Here is a 16,564-nt window from a genome sequence, read left to right on the forward strand (position 1 = left end):
TCAGACCGATATTTACATTTATGTTTTTGATTGAGTTATATCACTATTGATTTACAGAATAGTGACAAAGCTCAGTGCTCACGAACATCCCAGCAGCACATGTGGCTGCTGAATGTACAACCTTTCCATTAATCACTAAATCCTGCCACCTAATCACATGCAGATGAAATTGACAAAACATGCACAACAACCATTTTCCCCTTGTTTTCAATGTAAACCTTTATTACTATTCCAACACAGTTTTCCATACAAAGGCACATGTGGTGAACAATTATTCACAGCGACTAGATTGCATAACACAAACACCGTTGCTTATATAAAGCAATAAGCTATGTGAAGGCATAGCTGAATAGATATGTTTGATCAGCATTTAAGGAAAAAAGAGATTTAGTGCAACCAATTTAATTATTTTAGACCACAATTCATGGTTTTCATGCCTCTGGACTGATATCAGAAGAGTGACTTTTTTTTTTTGCTAAAGATTAAAAACATAATTTCAAGCTTATCCAGGCAGATAAGTAATTGTCTTGAGCACTGGGATGTGCATGATTATCAAAAGAATACATTTTCTAAATTAGGCCAAGATAGTCTCCCTTGAATCAATTGCAGAAGCACTGCATAGACATAGATTGTTTAAAGTAATATTTAAAAGATTTGCATAGATTATCAATCGTAATAAAAAATTGCCACTTCCCGAAAATTAATATAGAATGAATTAGGCTGCGATAGTACTTGCTTTATTGCATTTGGGTATGTGTGTGTGTGTGTGCACGCGCGCGTGTGTGTGTGTTAATGTCAAGGACAGGAAATTAAGGCAGTGTTTGAAGCCAATGTATTTGTCATGTCTCACCCAAAGATGTATCATTACAGCCAAGCAGGTAACTGCTATGAACCAAACTGCTGCGTCTCAAAGCCTGCTGGGAAGGTTTTAATAGTGTGGCATGTTCTGTACACACGCAGCCATGAGCCATGCTCAGCTACTTCCTGCTGATCAAACACACTTATGCCATATATCTTCTGAATATTAAACGTGTGAGTCCACATTTACTCAGACTGTGACTCATGGCTGCACCGTCAAATCAAAGTCTGTTAAAGCTACAAATATGAGATTCAATACATATGAAACTGAGCTGTATTCTGACATTTGTCATACACACACACACACACTGTAATTTCTGTATCAGTATATTAACAACGGAATGTAGTCTCTCCAGAAACCATTTCTTTTGATGATGTCTGAAGGAATGTCTATAAACTGGTAGCCCAAAAAAATCCAGAGTAATGATGAAAGGGGCTCTGCCCAACTGGGTTTCAAGACGAAAAAAAAAACAGAAAAAAAAAAGATAAAACAGTTGCATAGAGTATAAAGACGACAGCTCACTCCTACGCCATTGTGTCAGCCGACACACGGAGCTGTCCAATCGCAGTGCAGTATTATTCACTGCTGCCGTGGGTCTCACATTCACGTGTCTTTGAGTCCTAGCAACTATAACAAAACAGAAATCAAACTAAACGTGGGCTACAACTCATCAATTATGACCTACAGTAAGTCAGGCCTATGTTAGTTGAAGACTAACTCATGTCTAAGTAATATTGTTTAGGCATAAACATATATATATATATAATAATTACAAAATATAGTGCCACACCCTCAAAAACGAAAACAAGAGTCACAATTATGGACCAGTTTGTCTACACCTCAAGATGATCTTCTCTCTGGGCCTTGTTTCCCACAGTCACAGTCCACCATGATGTTTGCTCAGCTAAAACACCACAAGGCGTTCACAAACAGTCCAGTTTGAATGTTGGGTCAAATAATGCATCACACAGCAGCATCAAAGAGATACAAACAGTGCAGCGATGTTCCAAAGTCAGGGCAGGAATCGCCACTGAGTCATGTGCAGACATCCATGCCATCGTTCTTGTTTAGTCCTGGTTGAAAGGCGGCAAATGGCCGCCGAGGGAGTTGTCCTGCTATCCCTCCATTGTGTGCTCTAGCCGTTTCGGATCCCCCTGCACCGACAACATTCACCTGCAAAGAGAAAGATGACATTAAGATACAGCTTCAATTCCTCAGAGTGAGTCTAAACACACAGTGAGGCCAATCATGTGAATGTCAAAACAATTATTAGAGACAGTGGACTGCGAATGCCAATTTAGGTGTATCAAAAGAAGGTTTGTCCTCGTTGTTCTTTAAAATGAAAAATAATTTATGGGGCCACTTCTTGTGTGTCCTAAATCTGGCTGAGGTAAGCACAGCTCCATGTACCAGCTGAAGGGATTGGGGCTGAAGTTGAAAGGCCTTAACAGGAGCCTGGTACGCTACGAGCTGCTAATACAAAGAGGAAGCATGTGACACACCCTAAGCTAGGCTGAGTTGGACTTCAGAAGGCTATCAAACCCCCTTTTTGTTACATTTTCAAGCAGCTCAGACAAACAACTTAAAATATTACAGCGGGTCACTGAGTGCAGAGTGAACCGATAATGCAGCCATCCAGCTTAGTGGCAGAAATCAACAACCATCGTGCTAATTAGCATCACCTGAGCTATTAGCAGGCATCACGTTAGACTTGGCATTTAGCATTACACTGTTGTTCAGAGCGGGTGCACTTGGCCAGGGAGGATGAGGGGGAGGGAGGGAGTGGCTAACAGCAGAGGGTGGTGGTATAAAAGGCAGTTTCGGGTATTGGTGTCCCTTTGAGTTATTGGCATCATGGTCTTGTTTTGTTGAGAGGGCTACAGTGAATAAGCTTGTTAATGGTAAATTTACAGCCCCAGCATGTGGTCTAATAAAACCAGGGGATAGAGGGGATGATGAGAATGATTGCGATTTTGTGTGTGTTCAGGAGTGTGTGTGTGTGTGTGTGATGGGCATCGGGGGGGGGTTGTTAGAGAAAGGGAGAGAGAAAAGTGGAAGGCGCCGGTAATTAAGAGTCTAAAAGAGTGTGAGAGAGGCGCACACCACTCAAAGCAAACTTTGAGCCTGGATTCCTCACTTTTTATTTATGCACCCCGACTCAAACCCCCCATTCCTCTTCACTCTCTCCCTCACTCTTTACTTGTCTCCCCTTGCTGAATGAATAGCTATTGCAGTGCTACGGTGTACCTCCCCCCACCCCCATCCCCATCCTCCAGCCCTGTCTCAACTCTCCCCCCTCCAGCACGGCTCTGAATAGGGGAGCCGAATTGAGCAAACAGTCAGGCTGTCAGCTCAATAGGAGGTCTGGCCATGAACTTGAAGTCCTTCCCAGGCCCCCAGCCTCACATTAGGGTGGGAGGGGTGGTGGTGGTTGGTGAGACAAGAGGGAGGAGGGGATGGTGGTGATGGGGGGTTGCAGCCAGACTTTGGGGGGCCCCTGCGTGCCAGTGTTGGGGGGGACCCCTGCCACAGGGGTTCCCAAGGCTGGTGCTCCTGCCGGAGCAATGGGGGCAGGGTGCCCCAGCTGCCTGCTAACCCTCCCCTCCCTCTGCAGCACTCAGTCTGGGTAGGAGGGGTGCTGACGACGGGGTTTGTGCAGGCAGGACAGTGTCTGCTCCCCTGCCAAAGCTCCTCTAGACCCTCACACACACTCGCACGAAGACACACACGAATACACAGATCCAGACACAAGCTGCCGGCCGTGCCTACCCCCTCACCTCGACTAGCTCCCAGCCCTCCCAGGCTTCTCATCATCTCATTAGCCAACGCCAGCCACTCCACTGTCTACTGTTTGCATTGTTTTGGGCTCTGCATAATTTACACAGTAAATTGAGAACGGCCCCAGCCCCCTTTGCTCAATCTACCACCTGTTTATGGAGGCTTGGCCGTCATTAGTGTGCTTTGGGTTTGACACAGTTACCACAGCACTTCTCAGGAAAGCCAAGTGACGCCTCCGCTTTTAAAGGCTGCGTTGTCAAAAATTTAAATGCAGAAAGCTTGGCATGACCTAATTTGAGAACTCGTATAAATTAAAGTTTAGTCTGTGTAAATATTGGAAATCAGTGTTGAAATTTAGGGACAAAGGTTTAGGTGAAATGAAACACTTTTTTCACCTTTGGCCAATTGATTCTAACTTTCTCTTATAAACTGGGAAAGTCACCTTGGACCTTCGATGACGAAATGCTTTCCTGTGTTTAGCAACATTCTCTTTTTCTTCTCTCACCTTGACACAACAGCACTCTCTCTGTTAGCCCTATGGACTGCCACCCTACTGTAAGTTAGCATTAGCATTGTCTCTCTGACCTCCACACCACAGACACAAACAAAAGGAGGTCTCTCTGTTGCAAGGACAATGGAGTGCATTGTTTACTGGCTGCCTTACTTAATCAAGCCCAGCCGATGCTAATTGGTGTTTTGGTTTAAGCGGTTTTCAAAGTTGGGAGCTCCCTGGTTGGAATAATGCTGCACTATAACGAGCTCGCTCAGGGAGAACAATACTCGACTTGTCTAAGCATCGACTGCCCTCCAACACTGGCCACTCGCACAAAGAGAGGCTTTCCAGTACTGAGACTCTGCCTATCAAGGTCCCATTTTCTCACTTCTTCACCATCTCTTCTCTATTATTTCTCTCGCTCTCTCTCTCTCTGTCTCCGGCTTTGTGTTGGTTTTGTTATATGCTGCAGTATCCCTGTATGAGAATGTGAATAGTGGTTCATGGATATCACTCAACAGATGTGCCCACCTTGACATTTCTTCTGACGTGATTTCAGGAGTTGAAGAAATTAGAGAAGAGATTTTTAGAATTAACCTGAAACTCATGACTCCTGTTACAGCAGACTACAAAAAAACATTATCTAAAAACTCTCTACCACATTGTCTTATGTCTGTGACCACAATATAGTGCATAAATCTTAGAGTGCTCAACTATATGGAGTTATGAATTGTGCCTCTATATTGTCCGGAAGGCACGGCTTGCATCATATTTCCAAAATGGCAGCCGCCGCCGCCATGTCGGGGTACGCATGTGAGGATGGCACGAGAATTCCCAAACGGGAAAGAAAACATTTCGCTTTAGAGGACAGATGCCCACTGAAAGCCTCCTGAGAGAGGCATTGAGAGCAGAGTGATTTAATGTGAACACACATACAAAACACGCTCCACCCACATCAACTCACCCTCCCTTCCACCCATCAGTGCATCTTGTGAATCGTGCAATTAACAAACATATCCGAGGTGATTAAAACGGAGGCTATAGCCCGCTGGAGAAGGGGAATGAGGGCATGGAGGGGTGGAAGAGGAGAGGATGGAGTGTCGGGATGGCGCCGATAGAAAGATGCAGCATGGCGGGCGCAGTGGGTTTGGTGTGTTACCTGCACTGACTGGTCTTCCCACTTCCATTTCATGCCAGCGTTGCTCTAAGATGGTGGCGCGGGCTGCTTCTCGCTGTACAGGAAAAAGGGGCAGTCTGCTGAGGATGGAGCGGAGGAAGAAGGGAGGAGGATGAGGAGGAGGGAAGAGGCGATGCAGAGGAGGGCGAGGAGAGAGGGAGGGCAGAATCAACAGCAACCCCTCCTCCTCCTTCTTCTCTGTTTTTCAGTCTCCTTTTGCCAGCTTTTCTTCAGTGGTGTGGTGGTGGTAGCCTGCACAGAAATCGTTGGAGGGAAAATCAGAGGGCAAGAGGGAAAATTTTAAGAACGTGGTTTATCCATCAAAACGCATGTATAGTTCACGGAAGCATACGAATGCAAGCCATGCACACACGAATGCATGTATATACACACACATGCACACACACACACACACACACACACCTTTTCATGTCTGTTCTCATGGTACAGTCTGCCCCTGAGCATGCAAATGACTTTCATTATGCAAATGCATGCAAATCAGATCCAACCATCTGAGAATCAAGGGTGGGAAAGAAAAAAAACTCGACACAGAGAATGAATGAAAGAATGAAAGAGAAAAGGGGACAAGAGAAAAATCCTTTTGAGTGGCAGGAGGCGGTAAGTTAGGTAAATGCTCTATGGAAAACAACAGTAGCCCAATTGGACAAACACAATTACCTTTTTTTATTATGTCTACAACTTAATTTTTAAAATTAAATTTGCTGCATCCTTGTCATTTTACAGGATACCAGGTTGTTTTTATTTATTTGATGTCTCTACCTTTTATAGCAAAGGCTTTCCTAATGCAAACACTACATTATTTAAATTCAACGACACTCATGATGCTCTACATTCCTGTCACCACGTACTATGCATCTGACAGCCGCAGTTAAGCATTAGTGGAAATAATCCTGCATTTTCAGCATCGGTAGAATTGTAAACAGCTGTTCAGCACTGTTGACACTCAGCTAAGTTGAATTTGATGTAGCTCCGTTAAATCTGACTGTAGTGTTATAGTGCATTTCTTTTAGCCTTAACACTGAGTCAAAGCCTGTACTCACAATTCAAATAGTAGTGACTACAGCCATTCAAATAATAGGACACTCTGTATTTGTATGTGCATCGGTGCAAAATAATAAGCAGGACTAGCTTGAAGCAAGTCATTAGGAGGCTGAATGCTATTAGCACACAGACTGACCACTGTGGATATCAGATGAAAGAGGTTATTTTTAATTGCTTGAAATCAGCATCTGTCTTTACCAAAATCCTTCCCTCAATTACCCACACCTGCCCATGCAAACCTGCGAGTCTAAAACCAGAGCAACACAATGTAGCCAGCTTGCTAAGTTCAATATTCACTAGCAGGTGGAGTCTATATCTCGCAGGTTTAGCCGCATAGTTCGCGAACCCTTCTATTCAAAGAAATCAACAAAGAAAGCTGACTAATCGGTGAACAGAGCACGCTGTCTGATTTTACTAATACTCTGAGCCCAACAGAAAGGATCCTCCATTAGCTAGCAGAGGAGGGAGCCAGCTTTTGTCTCTGGGTGTCAGTAGGGGAAGGCTATGTCTGAAATTGGAATAAGGTGGTAAAAACAGGGGTGACTTGGAGTGTGAGAGAGTTGGGGTGGGTAAGCAGGGAGGGGAAGGACTACAGGGGTGGGGTACTGCTGAATGGTGGCAAACCTCTCCTAATTGGCACTTGACATTTTTTTGCCATTGGCACTGGAGTGGGCCAGCTTTCAAGCCCTCTCCGGGTCCTTGTTGGAAAAGTGCCTTATGCAAATATGGCGAATGGGCTCTATTGTGAAGCCTCTGATATTAACAGCTCACGCAACAATGAAATTGTGTGCTTACTCTGGACTCGTAGGTGTGTGAGAGAGAGCTAGACAATGGCAGCGGGAGCAGCTTCAGTCTGAACAGACCCTCCACCGGATGCTTTGCCAAGTCATTTCACCAGAATGGGCTTTTTCTGAGGACCGAGGCTCTCGGTAAAAGCTTTATTAACGACTGAAACAAACAAATGCATGCACTGTTTTGCTCTGGCACTGAGAGTGTCTCTGTTTATACTGCTGCTGAATGGCTCAATTTATTGTGGTTGGAAATACTGAAGGTATGGATAGAAAAGGCTTTACTCATTCTCTTTGAAAGATATTTCCCCTCTTAAAACATCACTGTCTCAGTTCCAAATGTGAAAATGTATTCATGCTTCAGTGCTGTGCCGCACTCCCTCTGATATTTCTTTCTTCCTCTGTGTGCCCGCATTGTTTACCCTTAACTCGCTCCCTTGGGTGAGCACAGCTCGAGATCTAAAGATATCTGCAGAATCCCTTTGGAGAAATCTTGGCAAATCACTGGAGAAATGTTGCAAAACTGAGCTACATTTTCAAAAGCAGTAAAAATGATAAGAGGCCAGTGCTCGACAGCAAGGCCAGAAACACTCTCGACTAAAACTTCTAAGTTGACAAGGGCTGAAGCATTCTTGTCGTCTGAGAACACAAAGCAAATTTCATCTTTATCTCCACACAACTCAAAACCAACAGGGAGGCAAACAGAGCAACGGACCGTGTGGTCCGAGCACAGTCAAAGTACACCTGTTACTGCTAAGTTGCCAAACTTAATCTCCTTTGTCTGGGGAGGCCCATTGACTTTTGCAAATGCCTAAGATGCATTCATTTCTCTGTGAGCATATGGGAGTGGAGGGAATGCCGATGTTGTAGAAAATAACAGGGTCTGGCCTTCTGCTCCAGCCCAACAGCGAAGCCATTTTGCAAACCCTGTTGGTGTGTTCCGTCAAGATAAAGAGAGGCAGAGAAAAGGGGGCAAGAATCACAAGGTCTTATTCAGAAAACTGTCTGGCTGCTCGGACCCGGCAGGGGTGAAAGGGAGGCAAAGGGGCTCATTGTCCCTCAGTGACAAGTGGACTAGCTCTATTGACTGTAAAGTCTACTGGTGGGGGGGCAAGTAGGACCCGACCACAATGGCTGTTTTTCTATTTGACACTTGGAGTCTAAATCTGCTTGCCTAGTGCATGAAAGCTAAGACAAACCCACCACCACCCTCCTTTTCTTTCCTTTCCCTGCCTTCTTTCCTTCTCCACCCTTTCTCTTTGCACTCTCTATTTCAGTCACTGCCATGGGACACAGAAAAAGAGAGAGAGTAAAGGCCCTAAGGTGGTTTTTAGGAACTCTTCCATCTCCGTGCCATTTTCAGGCAGGGAGAAGCTAAGACGGTCTCTACCCTGAGGTCCCCAGCGTGAAGTGTTAGTGATATAACTGTGCCACACACAGAGCTAGCACAAAGCATTTGCACCATGACATGCTTCTCCCAGGGCACTGCTTAGGGTATAAACATAATCTGTCCAAGACTTCAGTTACCATTTAGCCCCAACACTGTAACTGACACAAAAACGAAGCAAAAGGAGGCAACTTATCTTTACACTGCTAAACATCTGCCTGCCTTGTACCTCTTAAATGTTCAAATTCATAAATGCACAATGCACCTGCACAGACACACAACTGCTTGGGTCTTCGTCAGGCACAATCATTAATCTATCATTTACAATAACAGATCAAACCCATGCCGCACTCACAAGTCTACACTGTAATAAAAACACATCGGCAGTGGTGGTAGCAGAACAGTAGAGGGGGAACCAGGTACTACTTTGCCATCCAAGAAGGTGACATCTCCGACTGTCACTTCCTGTCAAGTCCCTCGTTCCTCTCTCTTGCTAACTGAGCCCAGAGCTCAAATGTCACACTCAGCACCTGCAATGCAGCAGGCAGGCAGGCAGGCAGGCACAACTGCAGGGCTTGAAGAGATTGACATTGCGAGGTGAGGTTGCCACGCAAGCTTTTAGGAATTTCACTTTGGCCCTGTACAACTGTTTAAAATTTGTACCATGTCAAACTGAATATATCCAAACTCGAGGGTGATGTTTTAGCTGAGCCATGTTGAGACAGCAAACCACCATGTGGAATGTGTATTACAATTGGAGTTCACTGCTAGCCTGGTAGCTCCAAAGCCTTGAGACCTTGGGAACAATCCTTAGTGGCCTCTCTCAGCAGGAGTGACCCTCTGGCTTTGATGGGCAGAAAAGAAATCACACCTTCAATCAGCCATCAGAGGCCTTGAGGTTGAAGATCTGATTGACCAATTACTCCTCACCATGAGCTCAGGCAAAGAACCTTAAGGCTGAGATTGTTCTCCTTCTCTCGCTCATGGATCTCGTCACTGGGGGCACTTTCTGCTTGATTGCCCCTGGACCACTCCCCCCTCGCAGCCTTGCGCACACACACAGCAGCATTCAGCGAGATCCCATCAGGCCTTTCCACATGGTAGCACCTCATGCAATGGAGGCTTTGCCACGGCCCATTCACAACCAAGCCAACTGTCACGTCAAATCAAACAACGGCCAGGACCCCAAATCAAACATCTTTTCATGCATAAGGTAGAAAGGAGTAGGTGGGAAGGAGAAAAAAAATCAACAACGGCTAACTTAACAAAATTGGCCTCAAACAAATTCTTGTCTGTTCGCTTAGATGCCGGCAGGGAGTTGGGAGCCCGGATTAACTCGGAGGGAGCATTCTTAACTCACACAATCCTATCCAAGTCAGAGCATATGTATAATTCATAGCACCATATGCAGCTCCTATGATATAAAAGGCCCACATTCCTTTCATATTGCATGTTCTCTTGATGCCAAAGATGCAAGCAGCAAAGCTGAAATTCACGGAGCCATGTGAATAGAGCACTGACTAAACTGGCTAGCAAACTGATTAGCTAACACTGACTTGTTAAACGACTTGTCAAAGTCCACCAGCTTTGGTGAATCAGTGTGGGTCTTTTTCAGCAAGCCCGTCACTCCCGGCCATGTGATACTATGGCTAAGCCCCTGCATCCAACCCACACACAAGGATCATGGGGCTTATTAGATTAAAAGTGATCCTGTTGCACCAACCATACTGCTACGGATCACTGCCACTGGCTGCAGGGAGCTGTAGGGAATAGGTACGCTGATGTACCATTTATTTCTACATGCCTACCAATGGTATTCTGCATTTCTAAATGTTGATGGATAGAAACAGAAAATATAGACAGAACTTTACAATAAAGTTAGGTTTATCTAAAGTGGTTGTGGTCTGGGATTTTGTCACCTACATGCACTCACACACATATATCATACACCCTACCTTTTGCTGCATTCCACTCCCATCTCCTTTTAAATGTTGTCCATTTTCTTTTCTCGTGTTGCAGTTCTTGTGGCAGAGTTTGTTTTTTTGGAGGGAGGCGCGTTTGGGGTCTTGATGCCTTTTCAGGAGTGTAATGGGATTCTTGTTACTTTCGGTTATCTAGCTTTATGAAGAATGTACATCACTCATACAGCTAGATAACCAAAGATAACAACCAACCCCTAAGGCTACCCATCCTCTCAAGCCGCAGGCGAAGTACCATGGGCCAAGTTCTGTCCTATAAGCAGAGGAAAAAGTTGTTGATAAAAACATTATTATATGTCTCAATCTCTTTGATTTTACATGACTGAAATGATTCCAGATATACTTGAGGAGTTAAAATTCATGTCAAAAATGTGTCTGAAAATCCCCAAAAATCCAACAGCAGTTAACACCAACTCCGAACAAAGACGTTACTCTTCTGGCTTGGGGCCTTTTTTTTCGTCACTCAACCTACAGCAGCCCTTAAATGTCCTGACCCTTCATTTTGTGATGTCACCAAGTGGCCCCTTACCCCGCCTCAAACCGCCTCGGCCAATTAGAAACCTCCTTTTGTGCACAGAAAGCTTTGATTGGCTTGTGAGTAATGCCTCAATATCAAAAACTCCACAGAATCAAACAATCAGTGAGAGGCACCAATAAAAAAAAATTACGCAAGTTGTCAAACCAGTCCAAACCGGCTACGGCACCAACCTTCCCTTCTCCGGCCCAGCGCCCATCCCTATGGTGCATCCACCTCACCCGCTGACTGGCTCCATAGGAGGGTGATGGCTTCAAACGCCGCCCCCCACCAAGGCCCAAATGCATTTTTAAATTAAAAGATCCTGGCTGTTTGACTACAAAAGAAAATGGTTTGTCTTCATTTACATTATCTGATGCCAAAGCAGTTGGCCAGTGCTCGAGGTTGGTGTCAAAGCAAGATAGAGGGGTTTAAGATGTACATACACACGTGTAAAGAAAAAATGTCCTTACATATACACTAACAGTGATGTAATACAAATACACACCCGCTCACTTATCGGAGCATGAAGCACATGTAATAGACACATCCTTTCACACCCAAATATGTCTGCGAAAAAGTAAAGCTAAATGTACACGAAACAGTTCTTCACTTGTATGGGTATAGACAATGCTGTGGCACGCATGCACACACACACACACACACACACACACACACACTCCTCTCACATGCCGTGGTGGCACATGGCACAAGGCCCCTTCTAATTAAAGCTGCTCTGTGTGCCCAGATCCCTGTTGTGGCAGGCTCCTCCCCCACCAACGCCACCGCCAAGTAAAGCTCAACTGACTGAAAGCAGAGAGAGAGAGATGAAGAGATACTGAGAGAGAATGAGAGAGAGAGAGTGACAGAGGAGGGCGAGGCACAGAATATTCTCGCCCTCCATCACACACACCCAAACCTGAACACTCCTACACGACTTGACTGGCAACATGCAGGCATTAGCAGAGACGGCTACATCCATCTTAGCAAACAACAAGTCCCACTGGCATTGTTCTCCCTCCAGATTACAATAAACAGCTGGTCTTCTCCTTCTACTGTCTGAATCTTTGTAGATTTTTAAAAAGGTATTCTGTTGCTGTTCAGAAGGCTGTCACCATAACACAGATCTTCGTCAAGGTGCTTTGTTTCAATCCACAAGGACAAAGCAAGGCCCTTTAAGAGCAGAAACATGCCTCAGCTGTCACACACACACACACACACACACACACACACACACACGTATGTACCTAATGTGTGAACTTTCACATGTTTCGATACATAATTACAGACAATATCAGAGATTGACCCAGGCTTACATATAAATGCACAAACACACACACAGATATGTGGCAATCACATACACACTCACAGCTTGAGTCATAAATGTAAAAAATATTAACATGTTTATTTCATAACTAGCTTAGTCAGATGGACTAGTAGTTTAGATAATTCATATTAATACTAGAAGACACATTTCCACATGTTCTAATAAAAATGACATAATTACATAAAATGACCTAATTACATAATGGTCAGATTTCAGTATTATGTTTAGATCATCATATTTTACAGTATTTTAAAGTACAATAATAACCACCAATTTACAAGCAACATTTTGATTTTGTCATTTTTTTTATTGCCTGTTTTAAAAAAAACATTTTTCTCTTTGGTGTTTGAACTCAGTAATTCATCACAATAATATTTTTCATGGGAATGATGCAATACTAACATTAACATTTTTAATTGATGCAGACTATGCTGTGAGCTTTATGACTTTTAGATCATATTTTCACGATTTCCAAGCTGGATAAAGAGAAAGATAATTATACGCAGATTGCACTTATTTCCCCATCATTAATAGTCCCTTCATTAACACTGGCTTATTCGTGACTGTACTGCTGTTATATAATTCTAATAAATTGATACAATTTCAATATTTGTCTTCTGGGTTTTAACCTCACAACGTTCGCCTTTCACATGCATTTCACTCGAGAAATTATTCACGCCGTGAGTTCAGAAAATGAAGCTTGTGGAGATTTTAAAGTGTCTCTCTTCTGCAAAAGTTTAAAAACAAAAGACCCTCACAGTGTCACACTTACAGCGGCCTCTTTTCTTTGACTCACGTGAGCTCAGATAAAATCCAAAAATACAGTCGAGCTCCGGGTTATTTCTCTCCACCATTTAAATAAACCTCATCAGGCTGTGCCATTGGCCAAGATGTGTATGACGTCAACAAATCCGGCGCCTCTAATTTGAAATAATTTATGCAAAGTGCAGAGCTTATTAGCAAGAAATTGATTCCCATTATAAAGTCTCATTGGTTGTCATCTGATTAAAATCACGTGGTAAAATCCGGGTAAAACATTTCATTTCAAGCCATTTTATGATACAGGTTGAATTATCAGACTGAATGCTGCATTTTGAGGCAACAAAGGCATTTACGCACGACAAAGTATTTTACGCACAAGTCAAACCGATATTTGAAGGTAGATATGTGTATTTCTGAAATTACTAGAATGGAAGTGGCACACTGGGGTGACGGTGTAGGCATGCTGGCAGACACACTGTGTCTGATGAACACACACACACACACACACACACACACACAAAGTGTCCACAGCAGCACTATAGCTGAAAATGACGGTTTGCAGAAATCACTTAATTCATTTCCACACGTCCTCTATGTAATGGAACTACAGCTAGAACATCCCTGATATTGTATGAATTTGACAAAATAATTTGACATATGTTTTGGGCTGTGGCTTTAACTCGACCTCTAACTCGTTTTGGCGTTTTACAAACCATCTTCACGGTAAATACTATTCTACCTCAAAACTATAATTATATGTATAACTTTACTATAACTTAATAACTGTGTACCTCTGACTATAGACCGGCATATATCTTATTATTATTTCTTCAAATATAAAATATAATATTCCATCAAACTTCCCAAAATGTCCAACCTGACTACCGAAGCCTGTGTGTGATGTGACAGTGAGAGCTGGTAGCCAATATTACCTACAGTAAGCCACGTGCTGTGAGGCCGCTGAATGTCTCTCCAGGGATCCCTGGAAAAAAGAGACGATCATTTTATTCTTCAAATGGACTATACAGCACGGAGGAGCCAAATTGCCCCATTTTGCATACTGCAGCCTTCGTTCAAACAGTAAAGACAATCAGCATTTGCTCCCACGATGGAAAATGGTTTAAAAAAGACAATGTTGATGGAAAAGGTGCAGACTTCAGTCGTGTGGATCGTGTGATGCTTCAGCAGCCCACTGCACATTACTGCTGTTATTGTGCTGAAGTCGAGGATTGCCATAATAACTTAATGCACAACCTGTCATCTTTATGTTTGAACAGAAAGGAATATGGTCAGCGGGTGTTGCAAAATTATTACTCTAAAATACACTGCAATGGCACACACAACTTTGTCTCCTCTCCGTGTGTGTGTGTGTGTGTGTGTGCGTACTGTATGGTGCAACTAGTTCAATAAATAAAAGAAAGAAAGAAAAAACATAAAATTGTTTAACCAAAATTTTAAAAATCAAATTCCAAATATACCGTTTTACGATAAACATGATTTTTGTTTTGCAATCGTTCCTTTCCTTTTCCAGATTCACCCTCTGCCTCTCCTCGTGCATTGACCCCTGCGTGCATACACATTAATACTCTCATGTTCATCATGTGAAACGTTGCATAATCCCAGCATTTTATTTTTTGCTTCAAACCCCCTCAAAGCTCCACAGGCACAGTTTTCTCCCCCGGTGTGTCCGGGGGGCGCACACGTGTTCTCTGCACAGGCCTCGTACTCGGTGCACACGTGTGGACTGGATATGTGGCCTTGTGATCCCTTTATCCGCCAGCTATGGGTGTGAACGCCACCACTTTGTCTTATTACGCATGCATTGCAGGCCTGTCTGCTGGTAATCCTTATATCTGAGCCACATGGCCACATCAGAGTCCTGCAAGGGCTTAATTTGAAACAAAAAAAGAAAGACAGAAAAAAAGGCTCCCTCTTTTTGTCCCCAGACCCTGATCGTGTCACATTGGGTGGGTTTTTGGTGCCATATGTTGCCTGACTCTGCCGCTCCCGCTGCCACAGCGGGCAGAGCTGGAGAAGTGGCCCTGCTAAGAGCCTGGAGGTGTGTGTGAGAAATGAAATCCGGGCTGGAAGCGCCTTTTGGCCTTTGTGGCTCCCTGTGAATGGCGCATATGAAGCCTGTGCACAATGCGTCATTGAGGCTGTGAAACAGGGGAGTTCTCCCTCAAAGCAGAGCCAAACCACGTCTAATTACAAGGGGCTCTCTCGCTGATATATTTCATCATTTAACCAGAGAGCGCAGGTTTGTTTCTGCATTTTCATCTGTGACCTTTCACTGGGGCCTGGACACTATTCCATACTCCATCTAAGAAATGAATTCATTAGATATATTATATCTCTAGAGCCGTTTGATGCAGTTTGAAAAAAACATTAAATAAAAGACAAAACGTGCATATTTTGAGCTAAGCAATATGTTTCCACCTCGTATTCGCTCCCAACAGCTGCCATTCTGAATGAAATATCACCTCCTACTTTACACTCCTCAGAACGTCAAGACACAAAAGAGACAGAAATAAGAAATTATATCAGATATAGAGCTGAAGACCTGCTGCTCAAACACTCATCGCCCGTATCCGCCCGCTGTTGCCACATCCAGACTATACACGCATCCTGCTCCGTTATGTGTGCAGATTGGCGACATACGCGGCACGAATGCAAACGCGTTTTTCGCCGTTTTTTAGCTGATATTCCGCACCCGCTTTCGCACTCCCCCTCTGAAGAAAACACATCTTATACTTCATACTCACGCCGTCGTCTGCGAGTCGCTGCTGCGTCCGCTCTCCGACACCGAGGAGCGAGCGGCTCGGGAGATGGAGACCAACTGAGCTGCCAGAGGCTGGACCGCTCAGTCTTCATGGCTGCGGCTGGCCGTGACGTCTCTCTGGCTCCATCCATTCAGCTTCCCTCGGACGGGTTTTCCCCCTGTTTTATTATCATCCCCATTATTTCCCGCGGAGGTGGATCTCGCCTCCCCCCCTCCTGCCCGCGCAGTCCCTCGCACTCGCCATTCCTCGCGTCAGATGCAATATGAACTTAAAACATGCCTGCTCTAAAAACATATACTGCCACCAAGGCCCTCCCCTTTATGACACGATGCAGGTCTGTTTTTGTCTCCACCCTCTAAAATATGAAAGCAGACGTGGTCGTGAATTAGCATGGATGCTCAAGTTCTCTGCTCTTGATCCGAATCCTGCAAACTAATCATCTAAATTCATGTTGGATTTCTTGAACGGATTTTATATTTGAGACCAAACCAAACAGAATTATGAAAATATTGGCATCCACCCTCATATATCATAAAATCTGATGGCCAGATTCATAATTAATTCCCTTATTACGCATAAGTGGGCACCATAAGCGCCTCCACAGTTGCAGCGTCCTCTCTGCTGCCTCTATTGTAGGTCTGTTCGGGAGTTTCAC

The 16,564-nt window shown here is 44.2% G+C and overlaps 1 long non-coding RNA gene across 3 annotated transcripts; it reads right to left on the bottom strand.

Moving 5' to 3' along the window:
- Positions 1 to 201: 201 nt before the first annotated feature.
- LOC122881839 lies at positions 202 to 16,095 on the bottom strand. Of its 3 annotated transcripts, none has more exons than XR_006379251.1 (5): positions 15,892 to 15,906; positions 14,063 to 14,108; positions 10,500 to 10,776; positions 5,290 to 5,559; positions 202 to 2,032 (listed from the first exon to the last, which is right to left on the bottom strand). It is a non-coding gene; the product is annotated as an uncharacterized LOC122881839 (long non-coding RNA). The 3 variants fall into 3 exon arrangements; XR_006379250.1 differs by having other exon boundaries at positions 14,059 to 14,108; XR_006379249.1 differs by lacking the exon at positions 14,063 to 14,108 and having other exon boundaries at positions 15,892 to 16,095.
- Between the last annotated feature and the right edge of the window lie 469 nt (positions 16,096 to 16,564).

Source organism: Siniperca chuatsi, linkage group LG9 (assembly GCF_020085105.1).
Source record: "Siniperca chuatsi isolate FFG_IHB_CAS linkage group LG9, ASM2008510v1, whole genome shotgun sequence".
NCBI lineage: Eukaryota > Metazoa > Chordata > Actinopteri > Centrarchiformes > Sinipercidae > Siniperca > Siniperca chuatsi.